The 17,718-nt window shown below is 44.0% G+C and overlaps 1 pseudogene; it reads right to left on the reverse strand.

Moving 5' to 3' along the window:
• Positions 1–9,013: 9,013 nt before the first annotated feature.
• LOC123082044 (uncharacterized protein C119.09c-like) lies at positions 9,014–10,241 on the reverse strand (annotated as a pseudogene).
• Positions 10,242–17,718: the final 7,477 nt, after the last annotated feature.

A 17,718-nucleotide genomic window follows, 5' to 3' on the forward strand; every position in this document is an offset into this window, starting at 1 on the left:
AGTTTCTGGTATGCACCATCATCCATCCATTCCATGACATTCAACCTGACGGCCATAGGAATCTACACACAACAAGTTGAACTCAATACCATGCTTTCTAGTGTTGAATCCGGTATAACAAGTTGAATTCGGTGTTGGCTCGTACTATTATAAGGAGATGACAAAAAAAACAATAACATGCTTTCCTCAAAACCCTTCTTAACGAGAGGAACCCTGCCTTTAATTGTAGCAAAACCCAAAATCTTTAGCATTATTTTGGATTTTGTCAGGAAAGAGAAGATCATTAACTGTTTCTGGTATATGATTCAGCAAACATCCTGGCCTTGCTGGTCTGTGTTGACTTACATGCAACACCCTGGACTTTTAAATTACAACAGGATAGGGTCTACTTATTTTCAGCAAACCCCCAAGAGTTGGAAATCTTCACAAAAAAGGTCCTAATTATTTACCACAAACCCCCTGGAGGTGGAAAACTTCACAAAAGAAGATCCTGCTTATTTAACGCAAACTCCCTCAAGTTTGAAATCTTCAGGGAAAATACTCAATACAAGAAAGAAGAACAGTACAACCTAGTGGCCTACAACCACATAAGTGGTATTCACAGGGGAAATACTTACAATAAAAGCTGGTGAAAATATAAGAAGATAGAAAGTACTTTACATAAGCAAAGTGAAAACTGTTTTGAGCATTTTTGCCCGTTTAACATACCTGTAGCAGTAAGATAGAAAAAGATGATCCACACATGTTAAGCAATCTTCGTCTGTCGGTTTGGAAGGCTGCAAACAAGAGATGGAGTGTTAAAAAGAATCAATTGTAACAGATTCATTTATATGCAGAGAAATTACTACAGTTTTAAGAATACTCTAGTTTAATAACACAATACTTAGTGCTAACCAAAATGGTCACAGTAAATAAAACTATGATATTTGAAAAAACTGCAGTATTCTTAGAATACTTAGAAAATACTTTACTATCAAACAGGGCCTGATTGATTTGGTTGCTTGATTTGGTTTAATGGCTGCTGGCGTCTGAATGTTGTCTCCTAGTTTAATTGGTACCATAATTGTTTCCATTGATTTGGTTGTCACTCTCCTCTGGATGAGATGAGATTGAGATTGAGATTGAGATGCTGTCTGACTTGCAGTTAGCACAACATTTTCTTAAGCTATGATGAATCTGGAGATTAAACTGGTACCTCAAACTCAAACTACCATCACCAATCAGGATGGAAACTGAAACAACCAAACCAAACTATCTCAAATTAATGGTTAAGATGCTAGATTTTTTCGCTAGTATTAGACTTGTGTTTTACTCATAAGTTCCAGCTAACTATCTCAAATAAAGGAAGATGGACCTAATTAGTCTGATGTAAATTTTCTACTGCACTGGAACATAATATTGCAAGGCTGCTCTGATTGATGTGTCTGGTCAAATATGTATATATGATTAAGGTCAGTGCTGTGTTTCTCAGGTTTTACACTGCAATGACCAATGTTCTTTCCTAGAAACAGATAACTGGATTTACTTGGGCAAGGTCGCTACAGCTTTATGCCTATTTCAGTGATTATTAACTTTATAAGAATGCAAATATATGATTTAAAACATAGCATCTCTTGTTCTGCAAGATACTGATGTCCAATAAATAGTAGCAGCGACAATCAGTTCTTGGTACAGTGTGTAGTCCTGCAGAATACTAAGGCGTGGTACAAGCGCACCTTAGTCGGGCTTAATGTTTAGATGCCCCGGGCTCCACAAGCTTTTATGAAAATGTATCATGTCACTGTCCGTGACTCTCTCTTTTTTGCATGTTGTGATGAAGGCCTTTTTTGCCTTGTCCACCCGAGAGGCCCTTGAGTTTGCTGGAATGTCGATTAACTTCCGTTCCAGCAAATTCGGGTACTCCATATGTCCTATTTTCAGCAAAGGTCATGCTGAAATTTTCCGTGAATTTTAGCATGACTTTGCTAAAAATAGGATATATGGGGTACTTGTGACTAACACATGGGCCGGGGTACTTGTGACTAATGATGAAAGCTTAGGCTTTTAGGGTGCCTCGGCGTCGAAAAACCCTCAATGATAAAAGCTTAGCTTTTAGGATGCCTCGATGTCGACAAACCCTAAATGATGAGACCATGATGTAGTTCCTTGACAATAACCAACTTTTTGACCAAACTTTGTTCCTATTTAGAGAGAAACATGGCCAACAACGATGAGGCCGAGGGCTCGGGCGGCAAGGCATTCTGGGAGCTGTCCCAGGAGATGGAGGAACAACCTCACTTGTATGAGGACGCCGCCTTCCCCACCGATCCTGAGACCACTGATGGTACCGCCGAGGATGACCCCACTGATGCCACCACTGATGGTGCCGCCGAGGATGCCACCACTGATGATGGCGGCGCACGTACAGATGGCAGCCAACAGAAGAGGCAACGGAAGGACCGGCGCCCGACCGTGCTCCTCACCCTCAAGGAGGAAGTTACTGAAGTGGACTCCGACGGGAATCCAACGGCGCCCGAACGAATAGCCAAGGGGTACTCGCTTCAGCTCGGGTGCATTCTCCGGAGCACCGTCTCGATCAACACCGAGAACCTGAGGCATCCTGACCGAGGGAATTTGCGCAACCTCCTCTTCACGAAGCTGCACGAACGATACAAGTTCCCCGCTGAATTTGAAAACACAAGCCTCAAAGGGAATAAAGTGAACAATGCTGCCCTCACGAAGATGAGAAAGGCCCTGTCTACTTGGAAAAGCAATGTGAAGAGAATGATCGAGAAAGGTGAGAGTTATGAGAAGATCAAGGAGAAAAATCCTTCGATCACCGAAGATGACAACAACGACTTCAAGATCAATTGCTCGAGCACCGCAAACTCCCAATCAAGTCAGTGGGGGAAAGAAATGCGGGAGCTGAACTTAGGGGAACACACACTCGGTCCCGGCGGTTACAGAGTGGCGGAGCCTATATGGGACAAGGAGGAGGCGGACCGTGCCGAGCAAGGCCTACCGCCCCTCTTCGATAAATACGGTGACAAGCAGACCAGGAACTTTGTCAGGGCCCGGTACAAGAAGGACCCGAAAACAAAGGAGCTTACCACGGATCCGAAGACCAGGGCACTTGAGCTTGTTCTGGTAAGGAATACACCCCCGCGTAATTAGCTCCATATGGTTGCATTCTAATTATTGAAGCCAAATTTCTAAATGGTTCACATTCCTTCCGCAGGCGACTGAAAGCAGTAGCGCGGGGTCGACTAAGAGAAACCCTTCGGACACCACTCTAAATAGGGCGTTGAATGTAATGAAGAACAAGGATAAGCTCAGTAAGCCGACGTCAGCTGGTCGTGTGGCCGGCAAAGGCTTGTCGACAAAACGGTCGTCATACTATAACAGTGGTGGGCGAAAGGAGAAAAAGACCAGCTCGGAAAGCCAGGCGCGCGAGGTTCAAGAACTCAAGGCACAGGTGGCGCGGATTCCGGAGATTGTCCAAGAGCAAGTGCAACAACAACTCGGAGCGATGATCACTGCCATTGTGCCTACCTTGATCGAGGGGTTGAGTGCGTGGATTGCGGGCGACCAACAGGGGCCGCCCCCGATTCCTAGCTTCACGGCCAGCAACTCGCAGAATGCGATGGCGGGGCCATTGGTGTCTCCGGCGGAGGCAGCATTGGTGTCTCGGACACCGGCACGGGAGCTTAAGGCACCCGGGTGTACGCCGGCCGGCACCTCTGCAGCAAGCGGCCCCTCCGTCAACTGCACGCCCGCCGTTGGCGGTGCCTCGACATTAGCCGAGCTCGACGCCATCATCACGGTAACTAATTAAGCCTCTCTCGGCCGAGGACTTCATCTCCTTGCCTTTGACTAAGCATCCCTGACGCCCTACATGTTTTCACAGGGTGCCGCCAACGTTCCGTGCACTCTCCTGCATTTCGTGAACAACGAGTTGGTCGATGTCGCCAAGGGCAAAATCGTTCAACCGGGAAACCCCTTGTTCCACGGTACCCAGATGCCACCCAACTTGTTTAGGGTTGAACTGGTTCGGGTGCTGCCAGGCTGCGACAAGTTGTTACCTCCGAATCGACCCGTCGGGGCCGATGATGATGACGTGATGACCCTCAGCGCCTGCCTGAGCTGGCCCCTGCTTTGGCCGAAGAGCCAGATTCGTTTGGGGGCGGGGGACACCACCCCAAAGACAACATCGCCAGTCGTGCCGGCGCCAAGTCGGCCCCATGGCAAGACCGCCGCAACGGTGCCGGACATCCCTATGCCACTGGAACCAAACATGCATATGGCACAGGATCAGAACGACGACGACGACGATACATTTGCCAACGTCGATCAGTACTTTGCCGATCATGGGTACGATGGCGACTTCATGGGGCCTCCTTCTCGACAACCCAACCCAACAAAAGACGTGCGTGATCTAGCTGGTACCGCGGAGAAGCCAAGTTGCAATAGGCATCGTCTGCCGTTCAGCTCTCAGGAGACGCCTCCAGCTGCCGACTTCACCGAGCCTCAGATAGGCGTGGTGCAAAATATTATCATCCCCAACACACTCAAGAAGGCGGTCTGTGAGCAGAACTCGGTCCCATTACAGGAGAAGAAGAAGGCACGCAAAAGAAAGACTAACAAGGGTGCGAGCCAGCCGGCACCGATTACGATCCGTGCTCAGGACGGGCCACCTTCACCTAAGGATATCTCAAGGAGGGTGCATGTGGCGGGTAGGGCGATGCTACCGCCAAATATGCTCAATGCTGCAGCCGGTGCTATGCGGAGTCTGCACGACAGTGTTCTTTCTTTGGAGAAGTGGCGTCTCAGAGAGAAGGATGTGGCATACCCGGTTTTCGTGGCCAAGGTGCCCGAGGGCAAGGGCTTTGTGGATGGCGACATCGGGGTTAAGATCGTCCTGCGGTTTGATGACATCTTTGCTATGTTTAACCTTCATCCGCTGCACTACACCTTCATTCGGCTATTTTCGCTGAGTATGGAGATGCGGATCATTCGCGACAAGACCCCGGACATCGTGATAGTCGACCCCTTCTACATGCGTTCCAAGATCTTGCGCAGCGCTGGGGACCGGCAAGTCGCGAGTTCTTACCTCGAAGGCGTCATTCTGGCAAACCAAGATAAGGATAACTTCCTCGTGCCTTACTTTCCCGAGTAAGTCCTCCCCTCAACCGGCCCGTAACATATGAATTCTTAGATTTCGATCGTTTTTCTTTTAACATTCCGTGTTTTCTGCAGTGACACACATTGCACGCTCATCCTCCTAAGCCCCAAATATTCCATGGCCACGTATTTCGACCCGGACTGTCAGTCGAACGTAGACTACACAAATGTCAAGAAGGTTCTTGATGATGTTCTCCCCGGCTACGCCAAATCTGGAGGCGATCGTACGGGACCATCATCAACTTCTGCTACCGAGTAAACTCAAAGATTGGGCCGCGAGCGTGTCGGCAATCCAGGACGCGGACATCAGACAAGAATTCTTTCGCATCCAGTCGGAGTTTGCGGAAATCATCCATCAAGATGTCTTTCGTGCCTCGGGGCAGTTCTACCTCAGAAATCAACCGTCCAACAGTGACATCGACACAATGCTACAAATGCAGGCTGACAACGCCCGTTATTTCATGACTCCCACGATAGACGGCGGCTTCATCCACGCTCCGGTCCCTTGAGTCGAGTTGAAAGCAGTGATGCTGTGTCTAGTTCTGAAACATCGATTGGCTCATGCTGTAATTAAACTTTAATGAACTTGTAGTATGTCTCTTTGGTTTCGAGAGTCGTTCAACTTAGATGTAATCGATGCTATTAATGTCTTGCTTTTCTCTTCCGATCGTTCTGTTGCATACTTATATATTGCTTATGTATTGTCTGTGAATTGGTACTAACGTTTCGTTTGGCTAGTGCATAGCGATGCCGTGGTATGTCGTGTACAAGGGTAAGGTTCCCGGAGTCTACAACGACTGGGAGGAGTGTCAGAGACAGGTTCACCGATTCAGCGGTAACAGTTACAAAGGGTACACCACTAGGGCCGAGGCCGAATCTAGATACGCCCGCTATCTAGCGGGAGAGGGGAGAGAGCGTTGGAGGAACCGGATGAAGACGAGTTTCATCGTGATGATGCTCATCGTGATGACCGCAGCTCTCTTCTATGTGATGGTAGTTTAGATGATCGATATCGACTTGTAATGTTAAGACAAACTCGCTACTCGCGGTCTCGAGACTTGTAATATAATGTTCTATCTTTGTTCGGTCTTTTCAATTCGGAGACTAATATGATGAATTGTATTCGGAGACTAATATGATGAATTGTATTCAGAGACTAATCTTCTATTGTATTCGATGAATCTGTTGTTGATGTGTGCTGTCTATATTTTGTCCAATTATACATTTTGTAACCTGTGCAAAAAACAGAAAATAAAAAAATAAAAAAAAACTAATATTCATACTAATGGCGCATCACATGACAGTGCGCCATTAGTATGCCAAAGGATACTAATGGTGCATCACTAAACGGTGCGCCATTAGTATGCTGAAGTTACTAATGGCGCATCTTGTTGTTGTGCGCCATTAGTATGCCAAAGCACCTGGGTATACATGGCCCCCTGGGAGGCATACTAATGGCGCACTGTTGGATATACTAATGGCGCATCTCTGGTGCGCCATTAGTATACCAGATACTAATGGTGTGGCACTAATGGCGCACCACTAATGCGCCATTAATGGCCAAATTAGGTGCGCCATTAGTAGGCCTTTTCCTAGTAGTGAACAATTTGGCCTTTTTTCTATTTTGGGCCATGGCCTTTTTAGTTTTTTAGTCTATATTTTTCAATCTGGTCCCACAAGTCAGATGGGTCCCACTTGTCATAATCTCCTATATTGGTCCCACATGTCAAAAATGTGAGCATTGTTTAGATTATTTTCACAAATGGGTCCCACTAATCAGGTTTCCATTTCACACGTCTTCAAATTACACAAATAATCAATATTTTAAATAGAACAAAACAAATGTAGAATTTCTTAGGCCTGGAGCTCATGTACATAGTCTATTACAATCTGTGCATAGTCTATTACAACCCAGATATGCCTACTATTATAGTACTATAATATTTACAGTTTATTACAGTCAAACAGAACTAATCTTTGCTGCGTAGGGCTACACGCCGCTTCGAACTTGAAATTTCCTAGGCCTGGAGCTCCTGTAAAAGGGTGAACACAAAGGCATTAGAGTACCATTTTCATTACTGGAGTAGATATTCAAACCTCCAGGTTTAGTGTATAGACAATCTAGAAAATATACATTTAACAAAATTTCACAGAAATGCAGATTTATGGATCGAATGTATGATAAAGGAAAAGATTCAAACAACTTCAAATGACTAGATGTTTTAGACACCAATTATATCAGAACATTAGATGTTTCCAATGCATATTCGCCGAACCTCGGCATACTCACAAAATCTTAAATCAATCCTAAATCAATGTTGCCTACAAGGAACACTCATTAGTCTCATGTTTTGAAAAGAAACATGGGTGAAACCAAGTCAAAACAAGGAGCATAACAAATTCATGTCAACAAAAACTAGCCTGTGATCCATAACACATTATTTATTCTTTACAAAGTAGAATTGCCGTAGATATCATTACCAGACACCAAATAGAAAGTAACATGTACAGAATGTGACAGCATTTAGTTCACTTTATTGTACAAGTTGGGTCCAGTTTACTCGGTTGGACAAGATGCATTTGCTAACTACGAAGAGAATGACACTATTATACGAGATAACTGTTGTGTCGCTAACAATCACCATGTAAGAATGTTTTGCTGTAGTAATACATGAACATCAAGTGAGAGTGGTGTTTTGTTCTTACCACAGCGGAACAATTGAGACAATGCCCGATTTGCCTTGCTTCTCCACAAGAATCGACCAGCAGCACGCATCCTTGAAGGAACCAATGGCGCTGTTTGCTCCCTTGGCCCAACTCCTTGCTGTGGAGGACGGCCAGGACTTGGATGCAGAGCCCGCTGCACACGGCATATTGTGTCACTACTTGCAGCAACAGAAGGAACTCACATATCATAGAACTTGCAGCAAGTTAAAAATGTAATAGGACTGATATATGTCTACGAAGCAATAGGTCAACTAGAGATTCATGTCTACAATTTGCTAGAGAGGAAAATAACAAGTCAGGATACGTAATATATCTGCCAAAAGAGGGACTGATATCAATCAAACCCTTTAATTTTAAAGAACATGGTTTCAATTTGTTCTTTGCATATTACATGAGACTTAGAAGCACATTCACTTCAGCGACTCATCTTTTAAAGCATTCAATCAAATGGCCTTATAATACCAGACAAAGAGGAGTTGTAGTGGTATGCACTTATCACATATACAGGAACCATGCTTAAAATCCACACATATATATACATATCCCAATAGAACAAAGCTAGTAAGCAAACTAGCAGCCGTGCACTTGATGTCTTGTACTAACAGTTAATAACACATAAAACTGAAATGCAACATGAAGCATTGCACAAGACAAGCTTATGTATGAGCTGTGACATAAGTGTGTCTATTAAAGCGAAACATATTTCATATATGGCTACATGCCAAATAATCACTATTTACCATTAACAAAAAGGCACAGCATACAGGGTTTTAATTTTCCACCATAATTGCATATAAATGTGACTGGTTTGTCCACTCAAAAAGAAAAACAATTAAAATTGTAATTCACTTAACAGAGTAATCATATGCCTAACTATGTTATCAGATGGCAGGTGAACAATTCTAGCAAACGCAAAAATAGTATGATCAGTTGGGATCACTTCTGATTTTGCTTGCTCACACACCAACCACAAACGTGATCACAACCAAGTATTTAACCAGTTTGCCGCAATAGAGCAATGCCCAATCCTTACACATGTATAATGGCGTGAATATGCAAGTTAGACCTAGATGTTACTAACGAGTGTTCTTTGCAGAATTAATGAATAAGTGTAGTATTTCTGACTAGCCAGAATTAATCTTTGTGCATACATCCTGCCATGCTGTTCCTTGTCAAATAAGCTCCCAAAAGCAGTATTAATAAAATTGAAACAGAATAACACTTAGAGGACTACAGGAACCACAACAAGAAATTTTCTGTTGCGAGTAAGCTACTTGCCGTTGTCCATTTGCTCCCACCAAGTCAACCTATTATACATCCCCTGATCATCAGCCAATGGAGTTCCCTTCTTCTAGTGGAAGAAGTGGTATGTAATCCGAAATGAAGATTCAATTAGGAAAGCAATGACAATAGAGAAATAATTTCTAGATAGTATGTTTCATGCTATAATCTTATGAGAAAAATAGCAATAATTTGTACTTCCAGAATTGAGGTTAGGCCAACTAGAACTGCAATATTTACTGCCAGAATGATTTCATGAATTTTGCCACTACATTATTATATTTAAAGTAGCAAAAGAATGATTAAATGCAGGCTATTTATTTGGCTATTATGAAACAGTGAACCTTCAAACTAGAATACACTTTATTAGTTGGCAGGATTGGCGAAGACACGCCATCCCCTTTTTTTGGTCGACAATCGGTGAAGACACGCCATCCCCCTTTTTTCACTGGGAATATCTGTAAAACATTCTTCTGTCTCTGATACCCAAGGAGTGCTCTCTGTTTTAGCCAAGCTACTTTGTACTCCACTTGTTATGTTGACAAATAATAACCAGGATAATCAAAGATCATGTACAGTACCATGGTTGAGAATTCAGATCTACGGAGAATTTTGCTAATCAGCCATTGCAGTAAAAAAATGTTTGGTATACAACCGGTCTCTCTATTTACACACCAAATCAATCAATGCCTTCCTGAACAATATGTCTTCCTGAAGAACATGAGAGAAGCAAAAGCCTCTTAGTACATTTGACAAGCTAAATCCTAACCGCACGAAGCAAGCAATCGAGGTAAAAAAACATGAATTGAGGTAAACAAACACGATCCATGGGAGTCGAGGACGTGTATGGGAGGGAGGGAGGGGAGGGGAGGGGGAGAGGCGGGTACCGTGAAGTGGCCGAGGTGGACGAGTGTCCAGGCCATGCCGGGGGTGCAACCGAAGATGGAGAGGATGAGGAGCCAGGAGACGAAGAGGATGAAGATGTGGGTGGTCCAGACCCCCGGGTACATGAACCACTCGGTGTTCTTGTTCAGATGCGGTGGGGGCACCGCCTGCATGTATAGCTTCGCCATCGGTCCCCTCGCCCTACCGACGCGCGCGTGCTGCGGGGCAGTGGCTCCTGCTGTCTGGCTTGGCATCCCGGGAGTTGCGGGGTAGGGCGACACAGAGGAGTCAAGGGGCGGAGGAAGGTCACGATTTGGGGCCCCTCTTGGTCTGGATCCGGAAGCTGCTGCTCGCTTTGATTTGGGACCTCCCTCCCTCCCTCCCTCGCATGCGGTATGGAGATAGGGCAAGGGGAGAGGGCCGGCGGTGGCAAGGTCGCCGGTGACGGAGCACGGCGGCGGTTGTGGGTAGGGTTAGGGGTGGGGCAAAGAGAGTTGTGGGCATGGCGGATTTGACAATGTTTGGGGGTGGGTGGGTGGGTGTGGCGGATGTGGAGGAGAGGAGAGGAGGGCAGGAGGGCACCGAGATGACTAAGGTGATCCGCGATGGATTTCTTCAGATGGATGGATGGATGGTGGGATTGCTAGCAATGGATGGTAGGATGTCTGCCATGTCATCGATCTGTCTGACAGATGGTTCCACCAATCAGAGTCTAGCTTATGTAATTGTGTTTTTTCTCTTTTGTTTCTTTTATATTTTTTACCCTCTTATTTCGGGTAAACACTCGACATATTAGCCTCATGTTGTATGTTTAAATGACTCAATATTGTGTTCATATGTGTATCTTGGGATGACAAACAATGTTAATTTGAGGGGTTTTTATTTTCTTTACACAAAAAATCATTTTTCAATTTTTGGAGTGCCAATAATCGTGTTTTTTGTGAAGGTCCTACCATATATTTGTTGCAACATTGGACAAAATTATTTTTCTAAAATACTAAGTCATATTTAATGAACAGTTGACCAAATAATTGGGTGTCAAAAGATTCGAGCCACCTCTCTTGAAAAAGACAAATTTCCGCCGATTCAGTAGGAAGCGGGTCAAATTTGAATTGTAGCTGCCTCATAGTTTGCTATTTATTTTTTGCAAAAATCATTTCTAGGTACATAAGTATCTATTTAATCAGAGAAACATAAAAAAATTCCAAGATTCAACCACTAGCTAGGAACGGTCAAGCCCGCCGTTTTGACCGCATTTTGAAACGGGCATAAAAATTCAAAAAAAATCAAAAAATTGGAAAATCTTCGCATTGTGTCATCATATGTGACCAAGTTTCCAGGAAAAATAATAAACTTGTAATGAGGGAATTATTTTTAAAAAGTGTTCTCACAAATGAGCTATCATGCGTGAAGATTCATAGCTTTCAAGCCAAATGATCAATCTTATGGCCGCATTCATGGCATAGTTTGTTCAAATGATCTCATATTGTGCACAAGGGTGCATCTTGGAATTCCAAACAATGTTGCCAAAGGGAGTTTTCATTTTCTTTGCACGGAAAATTCATTTTCCATTTTCCGAGTGCCCGAAATGAGTTTTTTTGTGAAGGACCTACCATATATTTCTTGCAAAATTGGACCAAACCAATTTTCTAAAATACTAAGACATATTTAATGCACAATTGACAAAATGGTTGGGTGTCAAAAGCTTTGATCCATCTCTGATGAAAAAGACAAATTTTTGCCGATTCAGGAGGAAGCGGGTCAAATTTAAACTACAGCTGCCTCATAGTTTGCTACTCCCTCCTTCCATCTATATAGGGCCTAATGCGTTTTTCGAGGCTAACTTTGACCAAATATTAGAGAAATAATATATAACATGCAACTTACACAAAGCACACCGTTAAATTCGTGTGTGAAAGGAGCTTTCAATGATATAATTTTCACATTGTGCATGTCATGTACTATTAATCTTGTCAATAGTCAAAGGCGGTCTTAAAAACGCATTAGGCCCTATATAGATGGAAGGAGGGAGTATTTATTTTTTCCAAAAATCATTTCTAGGTACATAAGTATCTATTTAATCAGAGAAACATAAAAAAAATTCCAAGATTCAACCACTAGCTAGGAACGGTCAAGCCCGCCGTTTCGACCGCATTTTGAAACGGGCATAAAAAATTCAAAAAAATCAAAAAATTGGAAAACCTTCGCATTGTGTCATCATATGTGAACAAGTTTCCAGGAAAAATAATAAACTTGTAATACAACAATTATTTAAAAAAGTGTTCTCACAAATGAGCTATCATGCGTGAAGATTCATGGCTTTCAAGCCAAATGATCAATCTTATGGCCACATTCATGGCATAGTTTGTTCAAATGATCTCATATTGTGCACAAGGGTGCATCTTGAAATTCCAAACAATGTTGCCTAAGGGAGTTTTCATTTTCTTTGCATGGAAAATTCATTTTCCATTTTCCGAGTGCCCGAAATGAGTTTTTTTGTGAAGGACCTACCATATATTTGTTGCAAAATTGGACCAAATCAATTTCCAAAAATACTAGGCCATATTTAATGCACAATTGACAAAATGGTTGGGTGTCAAAAGCTTTGATCCATCTCCGGTGAAAAAGACAAATTTCCGCCGATTCAGTAGGAAGCGGGTCAAATTTGAACTGTGGCTACCTTATAGTTTGCTCTTTATTTTTTCCAGAAATCATTTCTAGGTGCATAAGTATCTATTTAAGCATAAATACATGGTTTGGTGGTGATACGTTGAGGTTTGGACGGTGGCCCAGGGCCCCAACTCCAAAGAGCGTAGACTCGCATGCCCGCCGCGTGGTCACCGCGTGACCGTGGTGTTGCCATGCGTTCTGGGAAGCCTAGGCATGTCTAGTAGGTTTGGCACTCCTCAGGTAGATGCTTGGAAGAAAATAACAACAGAAGAATCTCACAAGGAGACCGAACAATGCTCAAACATGAATTAGCACCCAAGTGTTTGATTAGTGGTACGGGAAATGCACATGGCTAATGGGCGTGAGTTTTGGCCGAGGATGATCATCTACTAAGGACACTATCTTGGAAAATTTGCAGCTAAAATGGAGGAGCATAGGTGTCACTTGCTTTGCAACGTACCACACTGTACAGAAATATGAATGTTGAAGCCACACTCACATGTATTGTTAGATGGGGCTCAAATTTTGTGGAGAGCAATGATTTGGGAATATAGAAGATGTGGCAAAAATTCAGCTCATTAGGATATGCCTAGCTAGTACTTCCTTCACAACAGTTCGAGTTGAACAAAAACTTTGGATATTTGCCGAGGAAGATTTACTAGGCAAATGCAGGTTAATATTGTCATGAGGCAATGATTTGGATAGTAAAGAATGTCCAATTTTTTTGGGAATTTTGGGAATGACAGAAATACAGGTTGCTTCACAACCTAGGGCAAAAATTGACACATGGACATGACACATAGGCAAAACTGATGAGGTAGCGCCTAGTCATAGCAATAAGTACCAATGCATCCACGTTCACAACCTCATGACCATTTAATATTGGTCGTAATCAGGTAGAAATAAGGTCATTGGCGCCTCTTGTCTGCTTTGTGACCATTTGGTGTAAGCAATTTCAGGGTTTAAGACCTTCCAAGCGAAATGGCCGTGAATTTACGACCATTTCAGCTGGGGTCACTAAGAGAAGGTCATAAGTTGACATATTTCTTGTAGTGGGATGAGTCAAGATAACCACTTACTTCTCTCCCATTGGTTTAATCAACACATCTCTATGCACATATGGACGTCTTGGAAGCTTTGAAGGACCACGCAGCCACACTTTCCCTCTGGAAGTAGTGCTGATAGTCAAACCAATCGGTTGTGAACCGCTCACCTCGTGGTGCTCTGTCACCCATGAGGGTCCATCCCCACCCTTAGAAACCCGACGAACAACCAGCCTCCTCTCGGCGGCGGCGTCCTCCACCACCTCCTCCTCCTCATCCTCCACCACCTCCTCCGCAAAATCCTCCTCGTCCTCCTCCTCACACGCCTCATCCCCATCCTCTGTTTCCTCCTCCTGAGCACGGTGAAGCACTGCATCAGAGGGTCGAGGAGAAGAAAGAGGTGCTCTACTCCGGGCTGCTTTACATACTCCTCATCCGCCTCCTCCTCCTGCCTCACCTACTCCCCCTCCTCGTCCGCCTCCTCGTCCGCCTCCTCCTCCTGCCTCACCTACTCCCCCTCCTTGTCCGCCTCCTACTCCTTCCCCGCGTGGTACTCGACCTTGTTTCACACGTTTTGCCGGACGGGTGTCTATACCCGCCAATCCTTTGGCCTTCTTGGCGGTTGTGGCAACTGATGAAGAAGCGGCCACCGCTTTCACCGGTCGAGCAGGTTGATCATTGTACAGATCATTCACTTTTTTCAAACTTTCCTTTGGAATCTTCTTGCTACCTGTCATGTTTCAATCACTTGATACAAAGAAGAACAAACCAGTTAGTACAGATGATACAACTTGATGTAAATACAATAAATATATCACATATGAAGAATAAATGGAATTGTCACAATAATACATATAGTTGGTACACACAGAGATACATAGAGTTGTTGCATACACGAATACGTAGAGTTGTTGCACACACGAATACATAGAGTTGTTACACACACGAATACATAGACTTGTGACACACATACATAGAGTTCTCACACGATTACATGGAGTTGTTAGAAATAAGGGTCAATATTAGGTGCAACATTTGGATCAGGGCTTTCATGATCGCTATCACGCCCGTTCATACATTCATCCTCGAAGTCTTCAGGGGGGCCCTCATCCTCAGCCCCATGTGCCATCGCATAAGTAATGCCAAATCTTGAGGGTCAGAAACATCCTCGTATTCATCCTCTGCATTATCTACTTCCATGTCATCCATGGCTTCATGTTCCATAGCATCATGTTCCTGATGCACGCCATCATCTTCCTTTGCATCATCTTCGTCTTCGTCAGTGTCTGCTTCTTGAAAGAACTCTCCCTCGTATGTGTTAGGGTTTATATGGTAATCGTCCCTGTTTGGGGTAGGTACCTTGATACGCGGGGGTACCTTGTACACGACATCCCACTTCAAGAGATCGATATATTCCGTAGATGTGCACGCGTATGGGAGAAAAACACTTGTGTAGCTTGTTGAGCCATAATATAGACATAATTTCCTGCATATTTCGATGCTCGTTCAACTTCGACAGAACCAATACTAGGGGTTCGTCTCACTTTCTCAGGATTGAGCCAGCTGCATCTGAATACGATGGGCTTCACTCCTTGTAAACCACAATACTGCAACTCACAAATTTCTTCGATGGTTCCATAGTAGTGACGTCCATCTGTCCCTAGACAATAGACCGCACTATTTATTGACCTTCGGTTGGGCCTCTCATGTGTGTGTTTATCAGTGTGGAAGCGATACCCATTCATGTCATAAGCCTTAAATGACTTGGCCTCGTATTCAAAACCTTTGGCTACTTCTCTCACTTTGGCGTCCATATCAACCTCCTGATATGCCTACAAGATTAATAGGAAATTGTCTGGTTCATTAGTGGAAGCATTACAGGCAAGTAAGATCAACTTAAAGTAACATAAAGTTAGAAAAGTTACTTTTCTTGAGAACCAAGAAATGAAACCGCCATCAGCATTGGTATCTTCAAGAAGGTCTGCTGATTCTTCGTCGCTAGGAGGCCGTGGTAGCTTCCAGAATTCGTTCTGGAATTCCCTAGCAATAGGAGTTCGAGTTAGAACTCAAGACTAGTGAGTAGTTGTCAATAAAGGTGTTCTACACTTACTTTATGTACGGTTGCACTTCTTCCATGTTGGTCAAGACATAGATCATAATAGTCGACCACTCAGTAGGTGAAAAGTTCTTGGGCTTCGGTCCACTTGCTTTGCCACCTTGGCCTTCGAAGATGCTAAGTCGGAAACATTACTGGTGGGTTCTTCATTGTAACGAGGAGCTAGATTTCACCTACTCTGAATACTGTCATGATAGTACTTTGTCGTGGTCGTGGCCACCTCCTTGTTCTGGTATGCCTCGGGTATGGAGGCTTCAATGCGGGCTTTATTCTTACATTTCCCACGAAGATGCTTGAACTCCCGTTCAGGTGCATACTGCCATCGGAACTGCACAGGTCCTCCCATTCTAGCCTCATACGTGAGATGTAAGATCATATGTTGCATCGTATTAAAGAAACCTGGCGGAAATATCATCTCTAACTTGCATAGCAACTCAGGTGCTTGTTCCTCCAACTTTGCAACAACTTCATAATCTAGTTCTTTGGCACAAAGCTGACGGAAGAAGTAGCTCAAATCTGCCAGCACTCACCAGATATCCTCTCTGACATACCCTCGAATCATAACAAGCATTATCCGCTCAAGCCATACATGGTAGTCATGACTCTTGAGGCCTCCTATTCGCTTTGTAGCCATATTCACTCCCCTCATGAAATTAGCTGCATATCCATCAGGGAAGTACAAGTTGTTCACAATCCATTAAAGAATTTCCTTCCTTTGGGGCATGGAAGGGGTGAAAGGGGCTGGTGGCTTCTTCCAAGAATTACCTTTTGCACGAGGCACCAAATTTAATTTTGGCCTGTTGCATAGTTTGGCTTGATTGATCCTGGCCTGAATGTTATCCTTTGACTTCTCGGTGTCGAGGAGCGTGTCGAGTAAGGCCTCCGCAATATTCTTTTCAGTGTGCATTACATCAATGTTGTGTGGAAGTAGAAGGTCTTTAAAGTAAGGGAGCCTCCATAAGCTTGGAATGTGAGTCCACTGGTGTGTCTCTCCATATCCCACAAAACCTTTCCCATCGAGCTTTTCCTCGAGAGCATCTAACTCATCCTTAAGCTGGGCACCGGTCATAATAGGTGGTGGCGGGTCATCAACAATAACACCTTTTTGGAAGTGCATAGCGTCTTGCCTATATGGGTGATCAAGATGAAGGAACTGCCGATGTTGGTCAAAGCATACATACTTGTGACCCTTAGCCAGCCAAATGGAAGTCACACGCTGTCGACACACTGGGCAAGGCCACTTCCCCTTCACACACCAACCACAAAATATCGCATGTGCCGGTAGGTCATGTAGCGATGTGTGGTACCAGATATGCATATGAAGTGCTTCTTTGAAACGGCATCGTATGTCCGGACCCCGTTGTTCCAAGCAACAAGTAAGTCGTCCACCAATGGCTCCATATACACACTCATATTCTTCCCGGGATAGTTAAGACATGGAATTATCAACGTCAGGAACATGTGATGTCGTTGCATGCAAACGCCAGGGGGCAGATTCAGGGGGATAACATATACTGGCCAACAACTGTATATGGCAGCCATCAAACCATATGGATTGAACCCGTCGGTTGTTATCCCAATAGCTACACTCTTCCAGTCATCTGTTTTCTTATGAATTTTAACAAATTTCTTCCATGCTTCATCATCCCGTGGATGTTGCATCTTTTTTCTATTGTACATCTTCCCTTCGGCGGCCCATCTCATATATTTGGGCAGTTTCCTCGGTCATATAAAGCCTCTGGATCGTTTCTGTGAATGAAAGATATCGAAGGATATTGACGGCAATTGTGAGCTGCCTCTTGCTACCATCATCATCTATTACCTCAATATACCTAG

Source organism: Triticum aestivum, chromosome 1B (genome assembly GCF_018294505.1).
Source record: "Triticum aestivum cultivar Chinese Spring chromosome 1B, IWGSC CS RefSeq v2.1, whole genome shotgun sequence".
NCBI classification, from domain to species: domain Eukaryota; kingdom Viridiplantae; phylum Streptophyta; class Magnoliopsida; order Poales; family Poaceae; genus Triticum; species Triticum aestivum.